The sequence below is a fragment of the Falco punctatus genome (assembly GCF_963210335.1).
Source record: "Falco punctatus genome assembly, chromosome: 1".
In the NCBI taxonomy this organism is placed as follows: Eukaryota; Metazoa; Chordata; class Aves; order Falconiformes; family Falconidae; genus Falco; species Falco punctatus.
In genome coordinates, this window is record NC_137580.1 from 121,140,407 (window position 1) to 121,161,863 (window position 21,457).

Genomic DNA, 21,457 nt, shown 5'->3' on the forward strand with positions numbered 1-21,457 from the left:
TCAACCACTCTTGTCATTCATTGTTAGCAGATGAGCAAGACCTGGATAAACATAAATAAATGACACTCTTCTGCAATTCACTTTGTGTGAGGATCAAAATGAAGTCTTAGACTCAAATGTTTAATGTTGATTATGTCTTGGCTAATGCAAAATTTCATTGCAAGCTGTAATTTGGCACCGACCCAATCCATCATCTACAAAAGTTACATCTTAGGGAGAATAGGGGTAATGTAGGAAAAAAGACTATTAGATGAGCCTATCATCATTTCTGGATTTGTGCAGGATTTTCTGACTAAACACTACATTTAAATTGTTTTCTCATTTTAAATGCAACAGATGCTCAGGCACCATGATGATGAATTCAGTATAAACGCTCCATTTGTGAGATTCAGTTATATAACGGTGCTCTGAATTTCTGGGGGAATTCTGTATTTCTTTAGCAATCAGTCCAGAAAACAGCAGAAAATGGTTCCTGCAAGTCGGAAGTGTGATGAAGTAGACGATTGATGCTATTTTGGTTGTTCACTGTGTTACCCTGAGACATTGAGTCAAAAGGACACACGTGCAAGGTCACCGAACGGTGCGACAGAGATGCATTAACATTTCCAGCCTTCTCTAACAACATGTGATGCCACTACAGCTCTCAGTCTACCTTGCCAAAGTACCATCTGTAGCTACATCTCTGTTCAAAGGGTGGGCATGACGGGCAACAGCAGACAGAGAAATATCACAGACTGATGAATAAAAGAATGAGCAAAAAAAGTGAATAGAATTTGAGCTAGTGAAAATCTAGTTGTTGATCTAGCCCTTATCCCTTTTGTCCTCATTTGACAATCTAGTAGGAAAAGGAATTGTCAAGCTTAATATACTTGATATTAACTAACAAGCAAAGAAAAGGTTAGTGTTAGGATTACAAACCAGAAGCAGAAATAAGGCAATTATCAGTTTTACCTGCTCTCTTGGATATAGAAGTGTACTCTTAAGAATATAATTTTTTTGTGGTAAAAATGAAGCATGGGATTTCAGGTTCTTAAAAGCACAATAAGGTGTATATACGAGGAAAGCACAGAGTATCATTGAGGGTGTATTTCAAGAAGCTCTTGGTGTGGCCCATCTAAGGTTTGTGGAAGTCCTTGTCCATCCCGTTTGGGCAGCAACTCCTGCCTAGCTACCCGAAGGCTCTCTTTTGTTGCCTGATCTCAGCCTAGTACAGACATCCAGTCTGTCATTACCGCTCCTGCCACAGCGCATGGCCTGGTGACCTCTCCTTCCCTGCTCCCTGCTGGCAGGTGTAGGGTGGGAGAAGAACTTGGCACCCGATGTATGGAAATTGGCTGCTATTGAGGGAGGCGGGGAAAAGGGAGGTGGTCTGCTTGCCCTTTGGGAAGGAAAAGCGGTGTGTGAATATGGAGGATGGCCATAGGCACTTGGTGAGATGAGACCTTCTGTTTTAAACCAGTGGAATTGTAAAATATTAGTAGTATATCCGTGGCAACTGCAGAATAACTGGGGGATCAGGCCCAGCCAGTGTGGGTTTATGAAAGGCAGGTCCTAGCTGACTAACCTGATCTCCTTCTATGACAAGGTGACCTGCTTAGTGGATGAGAGAAAGACTGTGGATGGTGTCTACCTAGACTTTAGTAAAGCCACTGACACCATTTGCCACAGCATTCTCCTGGAGAAACTGGCTGCTCATGGCTTGGATGGTTGTGCTCTTCACTGGATAAAAAAGTGGCTGGGTGGCCGAGCCTGAGGAGTGGTGGTGGACAGAGTCACACTCAGCTGGTGCCCAGTCACAAGTGGTGTTCCCCAGGGCCCAGTGCTGGGGCCAGCCCTGTGCAATGTCATTATCAGTGATCTGGAGGAGGGGATCGAGTGCACCCTCAGGAAGTTTGCAGGTGACACCGAGCTGGGGGAGAATGTTCACGTGCTGGAGGGCAGGAGGCTCTGCAGGGGGGTCTGGACAGGCTGGACTGATGGGCCGAGGTGGTTCAACAAGGCTGAGTGCTGGGTCCTGGACTTAGGTCACAACAACCCCACACAACGCTGCAGGCTGAGGGGAAAGTGCCTGGAAAGCTGCCCGGTGGAAAAGGACCTGGAGGTGCTGGTTGACAGCTGGCTGAACATGAGCCAGCAGCATGCTGGGAAAGTTTAGGTTGGAAATTAGGAAAACTTCACAGAAAGGATGGTCAAGCATTGGGACAGGCTGATCAGGGAAGTGGTGGAGCTACCATCCCTGGAGGTATTTAAAAGATGTGTAGATGTCATGCTTAGGGACATGGTTTAGTGTTGGACTTGGCAGTGCTGGGTTAACAGTTGGACTTGATGATCTTAAAGGTCTTTTCCAAATGAAACAATTCTATGATTCCTTGACACATGCTTTTCTTTCAGGAGTGTCCTTCCCCTTTAGTGATTGGGTTGCTCATCTATGACTTAAGAAAATTATGTTCAGCTCCTTCTCTGTCCTTGAGCAAATCTTCCTATCCTTTCTGCCCAGCTTGCCATCTCTGATATGGGAATAGCTGCAATTCTCCATTAACAATGCTGTGAGATGCTCAGATCTAACATTAACAGTGTTGGAGAAAGCATCTAGATAATGTATGTCATGTTATGAAGTTCAATTTATGTTATTGATCCATGACAATCAGTGACACATCACCCATTAAAAGCACAAAAAGAAGCTCAGAATAGTTTTGGCAGGAGACTGTGGGACACTGGTTTCCAGCACCTTAAAGAGTGATAACAGGAAAACATTTAAAGCCTGATAAAAGAGGAAAAGAACCTGAAATAAATGTAATTGCTAGTGATTGTAGCATTAAATCTTTGAATGTAAGTTGATGGCTCAAACAGAGAAAAGTTTGAGGAAGCCCAGCTTGACTCAAAATAGCTAAAAGCATTTGTGGAATGAATGTTTTATTGAATTATTGAAGATCCTTTAGGATATTAATGCTGCAGTAGGTGAGATGATATAATACAGAGTCAAATTTTTAGAAATCATTTGAAGAATTCACACCAGGATTTCCTGTTTAAGGTGCAGAGTCAAAGACTGAGAGGAAAGAAGGCACAGATCTACCCTGTAGGCAGAAAATAAGGGTGGTTTTTTTTTTTTTGTTTAAGAATATACTGGAAGCTTTTTTTAAAGCTAAGGGAAGTACAACTGCCTTTAGTTGTTTATGTAAATTGCATAAGAGTTTCACATTTGTAGTTTAAAAGGTAAGTTTGAAGCTGAGAAATAATGAGCACAGACGAAACAAGGCAACATGAATTATCTAAGAGTATGACATAGTACACCTTAAGGCAGACAACTATTAAATTATCTTGTTTCTAAATGAGTTGACTGGCATTACACTCAATAGGAAAGATAACTAACACTTAGAAATAACTAAGCCGGTTATCTAAAGTAAGCCTTTTAGCTCTATCTGCAGATTTGGTGAAAGCAAGTAGGATATTGGCAAACACTACTGAACAAGTGCAGTACAGCATAAATTAAAAGGGCACAAAATTGCACACAGCAGCATTTGTTTATCATAAGAACACATTCTTCTGGGTACCTTGCAAAGGGCACTGGAAACTGCCACGTGCTAAGAGCAGTTCAGTAGAGCCACACACCTCCAGATCAGTGCCATTTACAAACAAGCAGGAGAAGATGATGATGATAATCACAGAAACCTTTCCAGTAGCCTTAATTATAATGCAGTTGGTTGAAGTTCACAGACCTAACAGTGGTTTTCTTTCTTAAAGGTATTTTTTGCAATTTCCTGTTCTGTATCATCCCTCAAGGCTGCTTCATTACACCCACAACAAATAAATGTCTTGGCTTCATGTAGACAGGAAAGGAACCTGTCCTTTTCCATTTGCTTCAGAAACTTTCTCATTACATATTTCAGCACAGTAGCAACCTTTTTCTAACTTATTGGTGACTGTTGCCCAGACTAGCTAAGCACCAACGACCTCTGTTTCAGTTTGTCTTGTCTATAGAACACGAATGCTTAGAAACAAGAAACCCTCTGTAAATCCCATCTGAACATTAGGAAGTAAAGCCGAGAGTTACCTTTGTGAATACACCTCAGAATTACACTTTTATTCACAAGTTTTTAAAGTTTGTAAGTTAAGGTCATTGAAAAATAAGGAAAACCAACTGCATCTCCAAGAGAAATATGGTACCTGCCATGTCTCTGTGGGCTGTCTGAGCAGAGAGATGTAAATATTAAATAGACAAAAGGGCAAAGAAAATGAGTTACGCAGACAGCACAATTGTAAAAAAAGCGAATAGTGCTTCAGTTAGGAATTAGACGGAGGGAAGAATGAACAGAGGGTGAAGCCATGGTCACCATCTCTACCCTTAAAAGTAGATCTGCCTAATGTGATTTGAGGTTTGTGGAAGGGAGGCTCCTGAGCACAGAGTGCTTTGGGGATCCTGTATGTCAGGGTTCAAAATGTAATCCGGCTCGTTATGAATCTGGAATCTTTTAATTGGTAATTCAGCTCTTCACTGGACGGGGTGGTGAGTGCTTCAGATCAATACCGCAAATGTTTTAAAACATAGATGAGTCCAGAGTCCTTTTAGTACTGAAATTATACCTCTTGGACATGACGGTGGTGAAAGGGGCAGTAGTACAGTCACACTTGCAATTTGTATCAGCAGGCTATCTGCATCAGACAACAGAAGTTAAAGCTTTTTTTTCCATTATAAAATGCAGTCTATTCATTTGCATGTTAATTTATGTAGTTGAAATGGTGAAAATACTGGCATGGAAACACCTGAAATGCCAAACAGATATTTTCCCTTAATGAAAGCAAGCCAGGGAATGTGCCAAAATGCTGAACTCCCGAAGAAATCTTTAGTCAATCAGACTTTCTGCAATTAGAAAAGGTGAATTTGGGTGCTGATCCAATTAAAAGTCTTTGAAATTACTTTTGTCCACGTACTAAACTATTTTTTGTTGGCAGAAAGCCTGGCCTCAGTCAGGCTGTGAAAGCAGCTCCTTATTCTTGCTGGCAAAGGGCCTGGGCTTCAGAATGTTTCTGACTGCCACGCAGATTCCACACACTATTTATTTCTTGCTGCTCCCAGTTCCCACTGGAAGAGCTGTAGATCCCTAAAAATAGTAACTGAATGGGGGTCTGCAGTGTCACTTCCATGGGGAATTAATGTCTGAATGAAGTGAGGGATTGTGAAAGGTACAGCTGCAGCCTTGCAACAACCTGCTTTCAACTTGCCTCATCACAGCACTATTTCCTTGAGTGGCATTGCTGATCATCAGGGAGGAGGGGAGGCAGAGAGCAGTGATGGTGCCTGCCCTCCCATCCCTGACAGCGGCCACCTCCACCTGCCGAAACATCCTTGGGAGGATGGTTGCTTTAAAGAGCGAATTGTGGGTGCTGCTATCCCCACACAGTTAGGGAGCTGTGTGCTCACAGCGTGGCTGTAAAGCTGGGCTGTGGCAAATACTGTGGTTACCTATGAATTCATGCCAGTCTCATAAAATCATGCCAATATTTACCAGTGTTGGTGCACAGTGACTGGAATGGTATTGCTTTGTTAGATGTGCAAGAAAAGTTCTTGTAATACAAGCAATGTCTCCTGTGGGTTTTGTCTTGTTTTTCCCCCATGAAATTACTATTCACAAATTTGACCAGCTGTAGTTTCTTGTTAGTCCTAACGTTGTGCCTGCCACCTCTTCCTTTGTTTAATTTCTTTGTTATGTACGTTACCCTGCGGTATGGCTCTTGTACAGCAAAAGAGAAACCTTCTCCTAGTGCACAGATGAAATGGAGCTGAAAATTACAGTGGATAAAAATCCAGCTCTTTGAACTGTAATGTTAAGAACTCTTCAACCAAAGTAGACACCTAATTGAAGATGTTGACTCTAAATACTACTTTATTACTTTGTCAACCTTACATCATTAAACATGTATTTGATTTCATTATACTGCAGTAAACAATTAGTTGTTGTAGTCAGATATGCTGGTTTGTAATGTCTGTAGGTAAAGCTGCATTATACTTTAAATGCAGATAGTGCCGTCTTTATGGAGCAATAGTGTAATTATCCTGTTACCTTGCTAAAACATCTAATTATTTGTCAATGATGTGAAAACCTGAGAACTTAAATTGAGAAATTATAATAGAAATGTAGCTATTCTTTTTTTCGTTGACATTTTAACAATATCAGTTTGCTAGGCTGTTGTGAGGAATGGATTCCATATAAAATTATGGTAATAGGGACTGCATATCTAAAATGATATCTAATAAAAGATTGATTTCTGATTTTTAATAACTAGTATATACACAAAGTATGTGTTTAGCTTTATAATTCGTTTAAATATACATGATTATGTTTTACTGACAATTATGTGCTATTACTCTAGCCTTTGCAAAGCCCATTACTACAAGTTTAAATTGAGACAGACAGATAGAAAAAAGTTAAGGAAAAAGCTAGTTCTTCCTACTTAATAATAAAAAAAAAACATTGAACTGTGAGCTCAGTTTAAAGTCAGAATTCAGTCCCCAGTGTTCCCTGATCTCAAGAAAAGAAGTTTCTGAATTCTATTAAAAATTGCTGGTTTCTCAGCAAACAGCATGAAGAGGTTTTCCTAGGAGAAAAGCTTTAATAATTAAAATTAGTCAATACTGAAGTGCAGGAGATTATTTGATCTTGTTCAGAAAATGACACTTTCTAGAAGGGGAAAAAAAAATGCGATCTCTCTAATAAATCACTTTGTGCAGAACTGGGAGTCAAGTAGAAGAAATTTGCTGCAGAAGAAAAGAGGGCAACTCACCAGGGAAATAGGTTTGCTCAAAATAATTGTGAGTTTGAACATCAAGGTTGAGATTTTTAGGACATTTCCAGAAAAAAATCTGTAAGATTCTCAGGATGAGATGTAAAAATGCATTTGTTAGTACTTCAGGGCATTACATCTCTCAAACACATAATATAAAGTTGCTGTTGGCTCTTGTGCTCCAGTCCAAATTTCAATTTGTCTACTTTCCCCCTGTAATTTCAATAACACTCAGCTGTTTTATCAAGTCAGTCTACATTTTGCGCAGAACTCAGGATGCTCACCTTCATTTAATAGACTTGAATTTTGCTGCAATAGCCCCTGTCAACTTTGGTTGCTGCCAGCAGATGAAGAGATGAAATCAAAAACATGCTAGTGGATAAATGTGCCCAGCACAGACTGGATTCCTTTCGAGCCATGCTCATTATTATGCTTTTCTATAATGATGCCTGTGCCATATCTATGATGTTTTCCTTGCCCATATTCAGACCCATATATTCCACTGCTTTTATGAAAACCTCTCCCCTGCCCTTCTCTGTCCTGTTTCTTCCTGTCACAATCTGTCATTCTTCTAATGTTAGCACTGCTATCCAGCCGTGCCATTCCTCACTATGCATTTCCTAGAGAAGCAAAATGGTCCTTAAATATACCCTAGTTTCCTTTCACAGCGGTGTTCAGAGGTTAGTGAATATATGTCTGAAATCAGACTGCTGCTTTTTCAAGGGGCCATCACTGTGGGAAAGGGCAGCACTGCTGCTCTGCTGTCTACATCATTCCAAGGATGTCACAGGTTGCTCTTGCAAGTGTTTCTGAAAGCACAGAAAAATAAGTTCAGATGCTCTGGTGGGTTAGAGTATTGCACCTTTTCTTTGTACTGTCAAACTGTGTCTGCATTCCGTGTTTTAGCTTTGATGTTCCATAATTAGAATCACTAAATTTCAAAAATTCAAAAGATCTCAAATGTTTCATTAACTTAACTGTGTTTTAAAAAATATTATACTACAGCTTGTTATCATATGAGGAGGGCAACATTAATGTACGACCTAAATGTACAGAGTGATGCTGCAATTCAGCAGAATCGATGGCTGTGGCTGAAAAATCCCCAATGTTATGAGTTGTTTTGACTTGTTTGATTCACCCTGTTTGATCTTTCATTGTGGCAGATCAAATGAGATAGTGAAGAGGGAGGCAAAAAAAAGACTGCATGGACAAGCAAACTAATGCAAGCAAAACCAGATTTTCTGTTCTCATTTCCCAATTTTGGAGCCCTAAACTTTTACATTCTGTAATTTTTTAGTTAAGTTTATTCTGTGTTATCTGAAGCACTACAAAGTACCTATGCTGTTTGAATAAAGAAAAAAAAAAGATGACACAAGAACTGCCTTTAACTTAGAACATAGCTGGATGAACTGCTATAGGCTAATCTGCTCATACTCTGAGTTGTGATGTTAAAGTACTGTATTTATACTTCGGATTAATGATTTGATGTCCTTACTATCTTTGATAGAACTTCTAAGTTTTTAGCAAGGAACAATAGAACAGAACTTATCTTTTAGCATCTTTCATGCCTCTGCTGTACTTTACAAGTGAAGTATTTAACACTCAGAAGTAGAGGAACACCTTGGAGTTGGGGCTTAGCATCTGGCAACCATCACAAATTCTCCTGATATCAAGGGCAGTTTCATGGGTGGAACAGGGACAAGTTATTATGCAGGCCTACAAGACCAGCAGCAGCTGGTCCCATTCCTGTGCAGCTTTATTCCCCCACCATACATACGCTGTTCTCAGCCAACTGAAAGTCTGGTGAATAAACAGTTTCACAATGGATGAGAATTGATCTACTTTGACAATGTAATTCCTACTACTTAAAAATACCCAGATAAAACACTCTGGTCCCTTTGGCTGAGGTTCAGTTACAGGTCACTGTTGCAGAGTAGATGAGACAATGTCATGTGAATGATGCTATTGAATAGCTCCACTGCCACTGACTTCTGCAGTCATCTGCCTGTATTTCCCAGAAACTGCATTTCAGTGAAGTACCTTTGACCATACAGATCCATCCGCATTACAAACCCAAGCTCTAATCTCAATGCAGACAAAACTTGAGAGCAATGCAAAGAATGAATGAGGCTGCTGCTGCCACGACAAACTCATCTGCAGTCAATGAGCCAAACGGATCGAAGACGGGGGCAACCAGCAGCTAGGGTTCTGTCAGCTCCTCAGACACACTCGTTTCCTTCTGGTTCCTCCATGGTTAATATTGAATGGGGAGAAGGGTAAAACTACTAGCAGCAATAAAAGACTAGCAATTCCACAGTACAATCTACCTAAAGAGAAGCTGTTCACATTGCTTCAGAATAGGAGGAGGAGGAAAATTTTCCATGAATCAAAACACCGAAGACAGCTTCTCAAGCAACGAAGGAAAATATTTTCACCTGGCCAACTATTTATAGCAGATTGTTCATACAAAACAGCTCAGCATTCAATTGCTGCTCATTTTATCTCATATATATATATATATATACATATCTGTATGCATGTAGTTAGTCTGTAGCTCTTGCTGGGCTGACTACTCAGACCAAAAACTTGAAAGCTGACGCATCACAGCATGTCACAGACTTCTGATTACAAAGGCTATGCTGTTCTTTCTCACGTTATTGGCAATAGTTTTACTTTCTTGCAGCTGGAGTTGTTCACACAGCCATACATGGCTTTTTTACTTTTACACATAGCACCAGTGCTGTAAATTAGATTTCCAATATGAATTAAAATTAAAAGGGAAGCCTGTCGTTTTGCTGTTGTTACCACAGTGCAGTTTGTTTTGTAGAAACTAGTAAGGCTCCACTTTCCACACAGATGAATGGTGTAAGTAACGTATACAAATGAAATGTGTGCATGTTAAGGATAAATTGCTCTATTTGCTTCATTGACAGCAATTTGATAAGCAGTTATTCAGTTACAGATCTACTGATTAGAATCAATCAACATCTCAAAGTTTGAAGATGTCAAAATAATTAAATGGTTCAACAAATTTGAGACTATATATCCAAAGAAAAATTACTATATATTTAGAGACATTTTGAAAGATACTTACCGTACTAGCATTCTGTGAACTTTGAGGATATATCTTGTAAATTATTTTCACTGCTTCATTGACTTTTAATATTGTCAATGCTTACAGCCCTACTGCAACTCAGAAGAAAGTATTTTGAGACCTACTTAGCTTGGCATATTTATTGTACAACAGTCTTCTGTTTTTGGCATTGGTTTTTATCTCCCTCTGTGGTGGTTTGACCCCGGCTGGACATCAGGTGCCCAACAAAGCCACTCTATCACTCCCCTTCTAACCACACAGGGGAGAGAAAATATCATGAAAGGCTCGTGGGTTGAGATAAGGACGGAGAGATCACTCAGCAGTTACTGTCATGGGCAAAACAGACTCAGCTTGGGGAAATTAGTTCCATTTATTACCATTCCAATCAGAAAAATTCCTTCCCCCCACCCCTCCCTTCTTCCCAGGCTTAACTTAATTCCTAATTTCTCTACCTCCTCCCCCCAAGTGGTGCAGGGAGATGGGGAATGGGGGTTACACGTTCATCATATGTTGTTTCTACTGCTCCTTCCTTCTCACAGTCATCCCCTGCTCCAACGTGGGGTCCCTCCCGCAGGAGACAGTTCTCCATGAACTTCTCCAACATTTGTCCTTCCCATGGGCTGCAGGTCTTCACACACTGCTCCAGCGTGGGTCCCTCCCATGGGGTGCTGTCCTTCAGGAACAGAGTGCCCCACTGTGGGTCCCTCCATGGGTCCACAAGTCCTGCCAGCAAAGCTGCTCCACCATGGGCTTCCCACGGGTCACAGCCCCCTTTGGTCACCCCCTGCTCTGGTGTGGAGTCCTCCACGGGCTGCAGATGGATATTTGCTTAACCATGGACCTCCAAGGGCCAAGGGAGATGGCCTGCCTTGCCATGGGCTTCACACAGGCTGCAGGGGACTCTGCCCTGGTGCCTGGAGCCCCCCTGCCCCCTCCTGCACTGACCAGGTGTCTGCAGAGCTGCTGCTCTCACATAGTCTCACTCCTCTCTTCTGCTGACACAGATATTTTTATTTCCATTCTTAATATGCTCTCCCAGAAGCGCTACCACCGTCACTGATGGGCTCAGCCTGGGCCAGCGGTGGGTCCATCTTGGAGCTGGGTGGCATTGGCTCTGTCAGACATGGGGGAAGCTTTTGGCATCTTCTCATAGAAGCCCCCCCTGTAGCCTTCCTCACCCCCCCCCCCCCCCAAAACCTTGTCATGCAAATCCTCTACAGCCTCTTTTGCTATATTTACATTACAAATTTGGAAGTTTAAAAAGTAGCTGGTAAAGAAACAGGTTCAGGTATTGATGATAAAAGATTTTCTGGGTGGCAGAATATTGTGCATATACAATGGAAAATTCATGATGGTCCTTTAATACAGCTGGAAGTTGTACTCTGCACAGTGCAGGGTGATTAACTTTCGCTGTAGAGGTAACAATGACGAGACTTGCCTATTTAAGATATCCATCTACCACTATGAGTGATTTTTGAGAAATCAGGCAGGCAGAATTTCTGGGACTTTGAAAACACCATGAAATCTCATGTTCTGGTCCTCACCATGCCATGGTCTGTTGTCATGACTGCAGTTGACTCAGTTGCTGTCTCGGTCTACCCATTTGTAAAACTGGCAAAATAATTACACTGCAAGGTAATTGATAGTTAATGGCAAATGTGTTAATGACCGTAAAGCATTTCACAAAAAGCATTACAAGGGGTATCATTAGTGTCTGTTGTGAGCAGCTATCAGCAGTTCTGAATATCCAAGGGGGCCGTGATGTGACTGCTTTCAAACGCTGGACATGTCTGAATTAGGGTTTTGGTTCAGGCCCAGCCCTAAGCAAAACAACAAACTAAAAGGAGACAGATGGTCTCTTCCAGCTCTTCATTGCACTTTTATTTTCCTCTTCACAAACATTAAAGGACAGATTTTCAGCTGATATAAGATGCTACAGCTAAGTAATTCTGATGGCTTTCTAGAATTCCCCATTTTTTAAATTTTATTTTAAACCATGTACATCTTTAGATTTAATAATGGTCATTCACTTTGAGTTATAAGCTGCCACTTTCGGAGCACAAAATAAGGAATACCATCTCGCAGTACACAGGTAAAATCGATCTACTTCAAGCTGCCCAAAGGTTGTTTGATGATCACAACCAAAATATTGATGAGTTTACAAGATCATTTGAAAGATGGATGGCATCACAAAACTGATGTGTTCTGTGCTGGTAAAGAAGTCTGTGTCTTTTTAAAAATTCTGTTTTCATTCTAATCACTTGGTGATTTCTGCAGTATTAGCCATTTCTAGATACTTTATTATTTGGTACATCAAATAAGAAAAAATGAATGTGAAGTTCATATATGAGATCACAGCGGAGCCAAAACATTTTAAATGTGGATGGATTTAAATACTTTAAATCCTAGACATTGCATCCTGCTCTCCTTGTATTGTGGCCCAATGTATTGTGCTCCCGACAGAAACAACTGCAATGTAAACACACATCCTACCTTACTTTACATTTATTGGCAGGCCCATGGTTTCATTTATTTCAATGGGGCTGTTAATGTATACAAAGATTTGTGGGGACAGGCCCTGAACGTGCTGCCTGAAAGCTCAGAATTCTAACAAAAGATTTCCAACTTTCTTTGAAGTATTTATTTCCAGTACTGAGTCTATCTAAAAAGAATGTATGTATTTTCAAATAGGCCACAGGAAAAAAGGCTTTTGGAGCTTCTGATACTGATTTTATTTTATTTTATTTTATTTTATTTTATTTTACCCTACAATTTTTTCTTTCAGCATTTTCCTGGATTTCTAAAAGAAAATCCTATGAGAATGGAACAGACAGACATTCATTAGAATATTAGAATCTGGAAAAATAAAGGTAATTTTTTTATTGCCCCCCCCCCCCTAATTAACCGCCCCAAGGAATAGCTCTACCAGTTAGGAGGAAGAACAGTCCTGCTATTGTGCCTTTTGTGACTTAGAAACAGTAGACGGGGAGGTTTTAAGCTACAAATCAAACAGTGAAAATCCTCTTAACTCAACACACCCTTGGGCTTCACACAGAATCAGGCCTTGCACTAATCATAAGCAGAACTAGTTGGGATTTTTTTTTGCTGAAACAGGGTTTTGCTGGAAAATGCTTACATGTCAAAACCAAAGTACCTTGTGGAGGGAAATTGATTTCAAAGAAATTTTGCTGAAATACAAGCAGAGGCTATCAGAAATCTGCCTGATTTCCTTCCAGTTTGTCTTGTGATTTAGCCAAGAGCCTGGAGACCTGATGTCTTCATCACTCTAGTTTATCTTACAGTAATTTGTGGGTTTTCCTGTGATGTCCCTGCCCTCAGCAGGGCTGTAAGTGTGTATAAAGTTTTGTTTGTGGGTACAGGCAGATGGTCAAAGGGACAATCTAGAGCACGGGAACTTTAAAACTTCTATAGAGAACTATGCCTGAAACCACAACTCCTAGAGTTAGGCTTTTGCAGCCTTGGATGTGCATGGAAGTATTCCTGTCTGATACCTCTTTTATGGCACTAATCATGCCTAGAGCAGGAATGGTCAGGACTGGACCATTCTGCTTAAAACCACAGCAGTACCATTCTCCCAAGCTTGTCCATTAGCCACCTCACTGAAAATAGCTCAGTGACTACCGTTCGGAAAGTAAAAATGGAACAAAATATGCCCAAATCTACCTTAGCTGGAGCAATCTTGGTGTAGTAATTTCTATTTTGCGTAAAACTGGCTCCACAGGTCAATGCCACAATACTCTTTAGAAACAATCCACAAACCCCAAAGCCACAAAGTAATTTCACAACCTGCAGAATTGGGACCAGAGCTCTGACTCTTTGAGTATTAGTTTCTGTCTTTGAAGTATAGGCATGTCCTGCTAAAGGAGTGTGTGGTAAACAGGGCTTTAGGTTTCACCCATGATGGATTTTTCTGCAAATACTTTATGTATTTTTAATTAGGCTTTTATTGGTAGCATATTTTTATGATATTTTATTGACCCTTCCTTGTTGTTTTTATGTGAAGAGAGCACGTAATGAATAAAGTAATGAATACTACCTGTCTTCTCTCAAAGCACTTGACTGTACTACATTTAGTACTGTGAAGTCTTTTAACCTTTTCTGAATCAGAATTCCTTATTTCAGATGAGTATGCTAATTCATCATTTATGCATGTTACCAAAAGGTTTTTGTTCTCTCAAAAAATTAAAAAAAGAGTAAAGGTTTGTTTCTTGCTGCTTCTGGAGAATTTTAGCAGAACCCACAATTTGAAAGCCATGCTTCGCTACTGCTTTATATAAATGAATTTTAGTGCAGTGCAACATACTGCATTGATAGTTTGTTGGATTGGAGCAGCTGGAAGAAACTTCTGTCTGCCTCAGACAGAGTATTGCAAATGAACAACCTCGCCAGGGTATTTCAGACTTACATGTTATGAAGCAAAAAAGCAGCAGGTAATGAGAATTGGGTGTCTGAGCTCCTGTAGCCATGGATGTTGTAAGATTAAGTCCTGTATAAACACAAAAAATGATGAGCCTCTTGGGACCATACCTACATGCTGTGCTTTGGACACAGACCTCAAAGTATCAGGCTGGACTGGGATACTGTATAGGATTGATAGCTCAGTCTTTGATCGCTTTGTGCTTAGATTGTTGGAAGAAATGGGAAAGATATTGCTAAAGGTGAAAAAAGCAAAAACTTACATAAAAAAATATGACAAATGTATACTGTTCACATTGAATATGCCTTGAAGAATAAAAAACCCCACTTTTTTATTGATAGGAATTATGCATTTGAGAAACTGTGACAGCTGTTTCTGACCAGTTCTATAGTCAAGGTTAAGCAGATTAAGACTATGTTGCCAACTGGTTCTGTTATTAGCAGAATTTCCAGAGACTAGATGGCAGTAGCATGTTCATATTTTGATAAGAAAGAGTAAATAAAATTTGAGATGGTGGAAAGAGATGGGCAGTAATGGAGTTGCCCCTTCTAGCTAAAATCCAAAACTCTCTTTGCTCTTGATAGAACTTTCAGAGTAATAACTTGTATATGGTCCTTTTCTAGTGTGCCTATGGCAAATAGCCAGTTAGAAAATGTTTTCATGGCAGTTAGATTAAAAACCCCCAACCTACCTACTGAAAAGTAACTGAACACGTTGAATTAATTTCTACTGAGTTTTAAATCAGCAAATCTTGGCAGGTTTGTGCAGTAATGTCCAGTTAGTTTATACAGAGATAAGAGTGCAGACAGATAGTGGTGGTGAGATATTAAAAGATAAATGGAAAGGAAGTGGACTTCGAAGGAATGTGGTTTAACCTTCTTGATTCTGATTCTCCGCAGTGTTAACACTGACGCTGTTGTGCCAACTGTCACTCACATGCTATTTTAAAGCTAGGTAAGCCTGAGAAACTGATCTAATTGTAATAATTTTAGAAAGATATGCCTATGACATGATAACAAAAACTTGTTTGCCTCCCTTTATTGTTTCTAAAATATCCTAATCTATTACCTATCACAGTTTTGTCTACTGTGAACAAGATTTAGAAGTATTTTCTTCTCAGTCTCTATTGAAAATATCAATTACCTAGATGGTTAAAATACTTTAAATTGGAGGTATTTTGTTTTGACTTCTGGGAGGCAGTGTGTGCCTGTGTCCTTTTAATTAAGGAAAGGTCTACAGTGATGGTGGAAGGTCAAGTCAGTATGCTAAATGAAAACTGTAACTCTGCAACCCCACAGTGTTCCATGAAAATGTAATAAAAAGGCAGCTAGAATTGACATGATTTAGTTGGCTTTTTACTAAGATGCTAAAATGTCTCATAAGCAACTATCAGACATAAGGTAAGGGACAAAGACCAACCAAAGGAGTAGCTGAGGCTACAGAAATAAACTGAAGGTTAGACAGCTAACGGTAAGGGCTCACAGCTGTCACCGTGTATTAGAAAAGGTAATTATTATCAGGGAGGAGGGAGACTTCTGAGCTGGAGCTCCTCCTGGGCTAATTCAGTCCTAGGAGGATGTGGTCCCTCCCACCGTTCAGGTCCCAGGTCCTAGCCACCAGGGCATCCATGTAGGACATGAAAGAGCTTTTACGCTGTCTTGGCTGCCTCCTTTGCCTGATTTGGACACGGGTACAAGCCAGGCACTCCTGCCTCTTGTGAGAGAGATTTACCAACGAGTATAGACTGTTCAAAATCAGGGTCACATTTGCTGTCTGAAGCTCTTCCATTTGTACGTGGATGATAGCTTCCAAAGTGAATCCTCACTCTCTGGGCTACAAGGGCCATGCTTGCTCTCAGAACCAGTTGGCTTTGACTCCATTTAGGCTTTAAACAGATTGCTGCAGTCAAGACACACGTGGCTGTGTGAATGCTCAGCACCAAACATGAAAGTGCCTGAGGAACTTCACTGTGTTTGCTGGTAACTGATCAGTATTTTGAAAGTGTAGCATCTCACCTGTTATTAACTCTGGATTCTCCCGTTTATGATTGATTGCCAGCACTCATCCTCCAGTGCACAGGCAGCATCACTGAAGAGAGACTGGGCTAAAAGGGCATTATGGTTTTTTGCACTCTGATGTCTGTGCATCAGATATTGATCAGATATTGATAAATACCAAATCATACAATTTTACCTCAGACTAAAGTCCATTGCCTTCATGAGAGTTTTTTTCCAGGGTGATGTTTGCAGTAATTATTCACTGTTTTTTTATTGTTTTGGTAAATTGCACAGATAATAAAAATTCACATATGCTTGCTTTTTCTTTTCTTTTGTGGTTGTCCATAATGGCTGAAAAAGCTTTTATATAAGAAGTTAGTCTGAGTCCTCCTTTCTCTGTAATGTTACATTAAATATATTTTTGGGAAAAGTTAAAATTCTCAAGAAGTGTAATGGAAAAATCACTACCAAGTGAAAAAAAAAATAATTCAAAGTGACCATAGTTTTTCATCTGCAGAGGTAAATTACTCTTTAATTAAGGAAGAATCATCCCGTAGCAAGTAAAGGCAACCCAAGCAAATGATAATAATTTGGAATGAGGCAGAGCGAATACTTCCAAAGTGACACTGGAGGTTTAGAGTGCTGAATGTTTTAATGTCCCAGTGGTTTAAAAGAGCAAATCCTACAGCTGCTACTCTAAGCAGAAAAACTCCACCTTATTGCTTTATGATGCTGGATTTTAAAATTGAGGCACCAAAGGGATTTAGATTATAGTCAGTGACAGACTGTGCTCTCAGTACATTGACACTCTTTTCCACTTCTCCCTCCCCCCAAAAAAGAGAACAGTTGGTAACTGAAAAATAAACACGTGCAAAAATATATTTATTATTAAAGGGATCTGTTTCACTCAGTATCAAAGAAATTCAGTATTTAATATTTCATGCAGTAGATATTTTGCCGTGTCACATGCTGCATTAATATAAGGTTGTGATTTGTTTGGACAGGTCCTACAATTCCGCTAATGGATGGATCGTTTATAAGATTGAGCAAAGTAGTTTCCAAAGAAGGAAAGTTTTCTGATAAGGAACACCCACATATATAGATAATGAAAAGGAAGAGGGGAAAAAAACCCAGTATTTTTGAATATTTGCCTTGAAATATTTGCCTGTACAGTTTCTTAAATTTCAGTATATAGCAGACAGTATCTATGGAGCTTGTGTCACAAAATCTTCAGGAGGTAATACATAGAAGCAAAAAACCCTGGGCCCCAGAAATGGAACTCCTTGTATTAAGCATCCAGAATTTCCTATACAGAATCCAGGAAGAATAATGTGCTTTGGTAAAACATTGAGAAATCTAGGGAATCTGGATGCTTTCAGACTTAGGTGATAGATAAGCAAATATTTGCAGAAACATTTTTGATTCTTGCTATAACTGACTTGAGAGTAGAAGTCCTATTGCACATCAGTGGAAATAATGAAGAAAACGTCAGTGCCATGTAGCAGCTGGTTCCTAACTTCAACAGCCTTTCACTCATTGCTTTAAGAATGACTCCCTTAGACCTTATATATAAAATTTTCAAATACTTAAATTTTTAACAATGCTTTCTAGAAACCAATTAAGAATCTACAGAAATCAGGTGATTTCTGTATAGTTCGTTGTCTGAAATGTTAATGTATTTAATTATTCCAGAAAGACTTAATGTGATTTGTTTCAGACAATTTTACCATGTCAAAATAATCAAAATGATGACATACTAAAATATTTCTGTAAAGGTCCTTCATTTATCTGATGTGACAGTGAACTGTAATTTTTCACCTGCAATGACTACAAAAATAGCTCAGTAATCTGATAAAATGACAAACTGCAAGCCTAAAACAAAGATCAAAATCCTGCTTGGGTACCTGAAATTTAGTCTCAAGTTTTGTAAGTGGTTAAACACTTGTTCTAAAGCATCATTCAAACTCCAGATGGTATCTAATGAATGTTTAGGATTATAAAATTAGATGACTGTTCCTTTCAATTATATGTTATTGTTAGTCTTTCTGCTAAAAGTAAATACGTAATTTTCCCCCCATATCTTTTTCTTAGTTTGTATTCTACGAAGAGCCATAGCTGTATCCAGGTCCAATCCTGACTCCCTGTTGGTGCAATAACTAAACCTCTGTTGTTTATACACCAAAAGAAATATCCTATTACTGTTTGCTTCAAATAAAACCATTAAACTTGTGCAGTTTTATCTCTGCTATCATAAAATGCACACTTAGATCTACAGTGTGAAGTGTAAATTCTTCCCCTTGCAAAAAAACAAGTAAAAAACCTCATTTGTATTTCCACTGGTAATCAGGTTTTAGAAAGGTGAAAAAATAACATGAATGGTATTTATGATACGAGAAGCTGATTATACGTGAAGTAAAATTCTTTATTGCTGATACAAAGTTTGGACATTATATAACTTGATTTGTGTAATTAACGTTTTTTCCTAGGGGGAGGATAAAACAGGCTATTTCTAGAATGTAATTTTCCTTTAAAAATGGCAGTATGACTACAACAGCACTAAATGTAAGACTATGACTGCAAGATTACACTGGCACTGCCTAGCAATGCAGCCATTCATATAAAAATGAATTTTACTTGCTGTGTATTTTTTCTATTTATATATTTATGATCAGTGATTTATAGCTGCTACACCTTCACTTGATTCTATAACTTCTCCTGGCTATTGAATTTTGGGTTTTGTTGTTTAACAAGCATGTATTGCCCATGACTTCAAGATGACTGTCTAGCAAAAAAACACAGGAAGGAACATAACTTAAACGTCAACTATTCCACTTCAAAAGTGTTAAAGATGAAACTTCTCTTGAAGGTTACTAAGGATTAAGATGCATTTTTAGCACATAGCTAATGTAGGAAGTTTACTGCATTTTGATGTAAAATACACCACTAAAATTTCTGTTCCATATTCCTGGAAAGCCATCTTTCATGTGGTTTCCAGTTGAGTAGTTCAAAAGGAGAGACTTCCTTGCTACAAAACACTGACTGCATTTTAAATATTGCCCATTTGCTGCTTTCAAAATACCTGGATGCCAACACGTTATTCTGACTGGTACTTTAAAATCGTTATTACTGCTGTTGTAGCCAGGGATGTTTAGACGGTTCCATTCCTGCCTGGCTTTCCACCCATTTTCAGCTTTTGCTTTCAAGGAATCACTCGTTGTCATCTCCTGTCTGTAATTCATATAAGTGTATATAATGCTGAAAATCTCACACCAAAAACCCCCTACTAATCTAATGGAACATGAAAGCAAGTAAATGGAATTTGGCACAGCAATTAGTTTGCATTTTATCTTCAGACCTTGTTTCTTATCCATCGACAAAGTAACAGTTAAATATGTATAGCTCAGATGCTTTGAATTGTTTAAGAAATGTAAGTACAGAAGGGTCAGAACAAAATAACACGAGACATCTGGCAATTAAAATGTAGCATTCAGGTTTTCAGTATTAGATTTTGAAAAATTATTTGCAGTAGCTCATGAAACCTGCAGAATTTTTCATATTTTGTAGCTTGTTCCTTTATATAGTCCTGTGTAGCAGCTGGGGGATAAATTTATTTCTTCAGTTGCTATGTGCCCCAAACTTTTCTGTCCTTATTCCCATTGAAACTATTCAGGTTCTGGTGGAAAGCTGATGCTGAGCTGGCTTGCAGAAGTGCAGGAACATAACTGCATTGCAAGGTACTTGCACTCCACAGAGCTGAGAGGCATCATGCGCCTCTTCCTCTGAGAGCAGAGAGCAGCCACAGATAATGTACCGGTACATGTGTCAAAGGCTTGTTTAAATGTTGCACTTTGACGGGGAGCATGAGGGATGTTCAGGTTTTCTGCTTTGCCCGGGAGACTCAGAGCATTTTGATCTCCCCCTCTAGCTTCTGCCCGCTCTCAGCTACAGTCCTGGAAGGGAGGCCACAGTCCGGCAGTTTAACAGGCTGCGTAATCTAAATTATATGTTTGCATAGACTATGGTTAATTATTGTGTATTACTTCATGCAGTGGTTCCGGAACAATATGATCCATACCTGACAGAAAAATATACCATAAATTCAAGCATTACCTTTTATTTTCCCGCTCCATTTATAGTGTCTTATTGTTACCTCTGTTTTATTGCTGGTTTCAGGTACAGTAAGTGTTGTATTAGCCTTAGCACCTTAATGACTCTTTAGTCAATAAAACTTTTGCTTAGAATCTGCACTTATAATTTCATTTTTCTTTGGGAAGTATTTTGGGAATATTTAAAAATGTTTTTGATAAGTTTCACTTTAAAAAATAGCATGGGTTTCCAAGCATGCCTCCTTGCAAGCTTTGCTGTCTAGATTACCTCTGCAGTGTTCTTCCTCGGATCATACTTTTTCTTTTTTTCCTATGGACCATGCTTTTAAATCCAAAGGGCTCTGCTGACCGGAGGGACACCCATTTCATAGCCACAAAGTTTTACAGGGGAGACAGACCAGACAGCCTGCTACTAAAACACATCTCTGCTGAAGAGCCTAATTCTTTATAAAGTCACTAGAGAGTGGAAAGGAATTTCCATTGGATGATTCAGAGCTCTTAAATTAGCAGAGGACAGTCAGGTGTGAGTATCCCTCAATCTGCGCTAATATATTGTTCAATCCTATTTTGTGTTATATTAACAAGCAATAAAACCCCATTTAACTGTAAATATAAAATTGATTTTGGTTTAGAAAAACACAATAAGTGTGATGATGAGTAAGTGTCTTTTGGACTTTAACTCTGCTTTTTGTGGATATGAATATTTTACAAAATTTCGGGTGACGCCACTTGTAATCTTTAGGATGGACAGAGGCGCATTCTTGTAACTAATGCACATGTTCATTTCCCAGTGATTTTGAATTACTCATGTGAACAGTCTCCTTATCCTGTAGTGATGACAATACCACCACCTCTTCCTGATTTATATTCTGTTCCTATAGCAATTTAATTCATTATCCCATTGACTTTCTCCTCTGAAGCTGAACATTAATCTGAAGGTTATAGAGATTTTACTAAACCACTCTTCCATTAGACATGTGTTCTCTCATCTGGTACTTTCCTCAGAGGCTTATTTTTCAACATTAATAAGCACCGGAGTACA

General features: G+C 39.3%; 1 protein-coding gene across 3 annotated transcripts in view; it reads right to left on the bottom strand.

Annotated features, from left to right (window-relative positions):
- Window positions 1–21,457, bottom strand: part of CA10 (carbonic anhydrase 10) — a 228,346-nt gene that overhangs the window by 40,245 nt on the left and 166,644 nt on the right. The gene's annotated exons all lie outside the window — the stretch shown is intronic.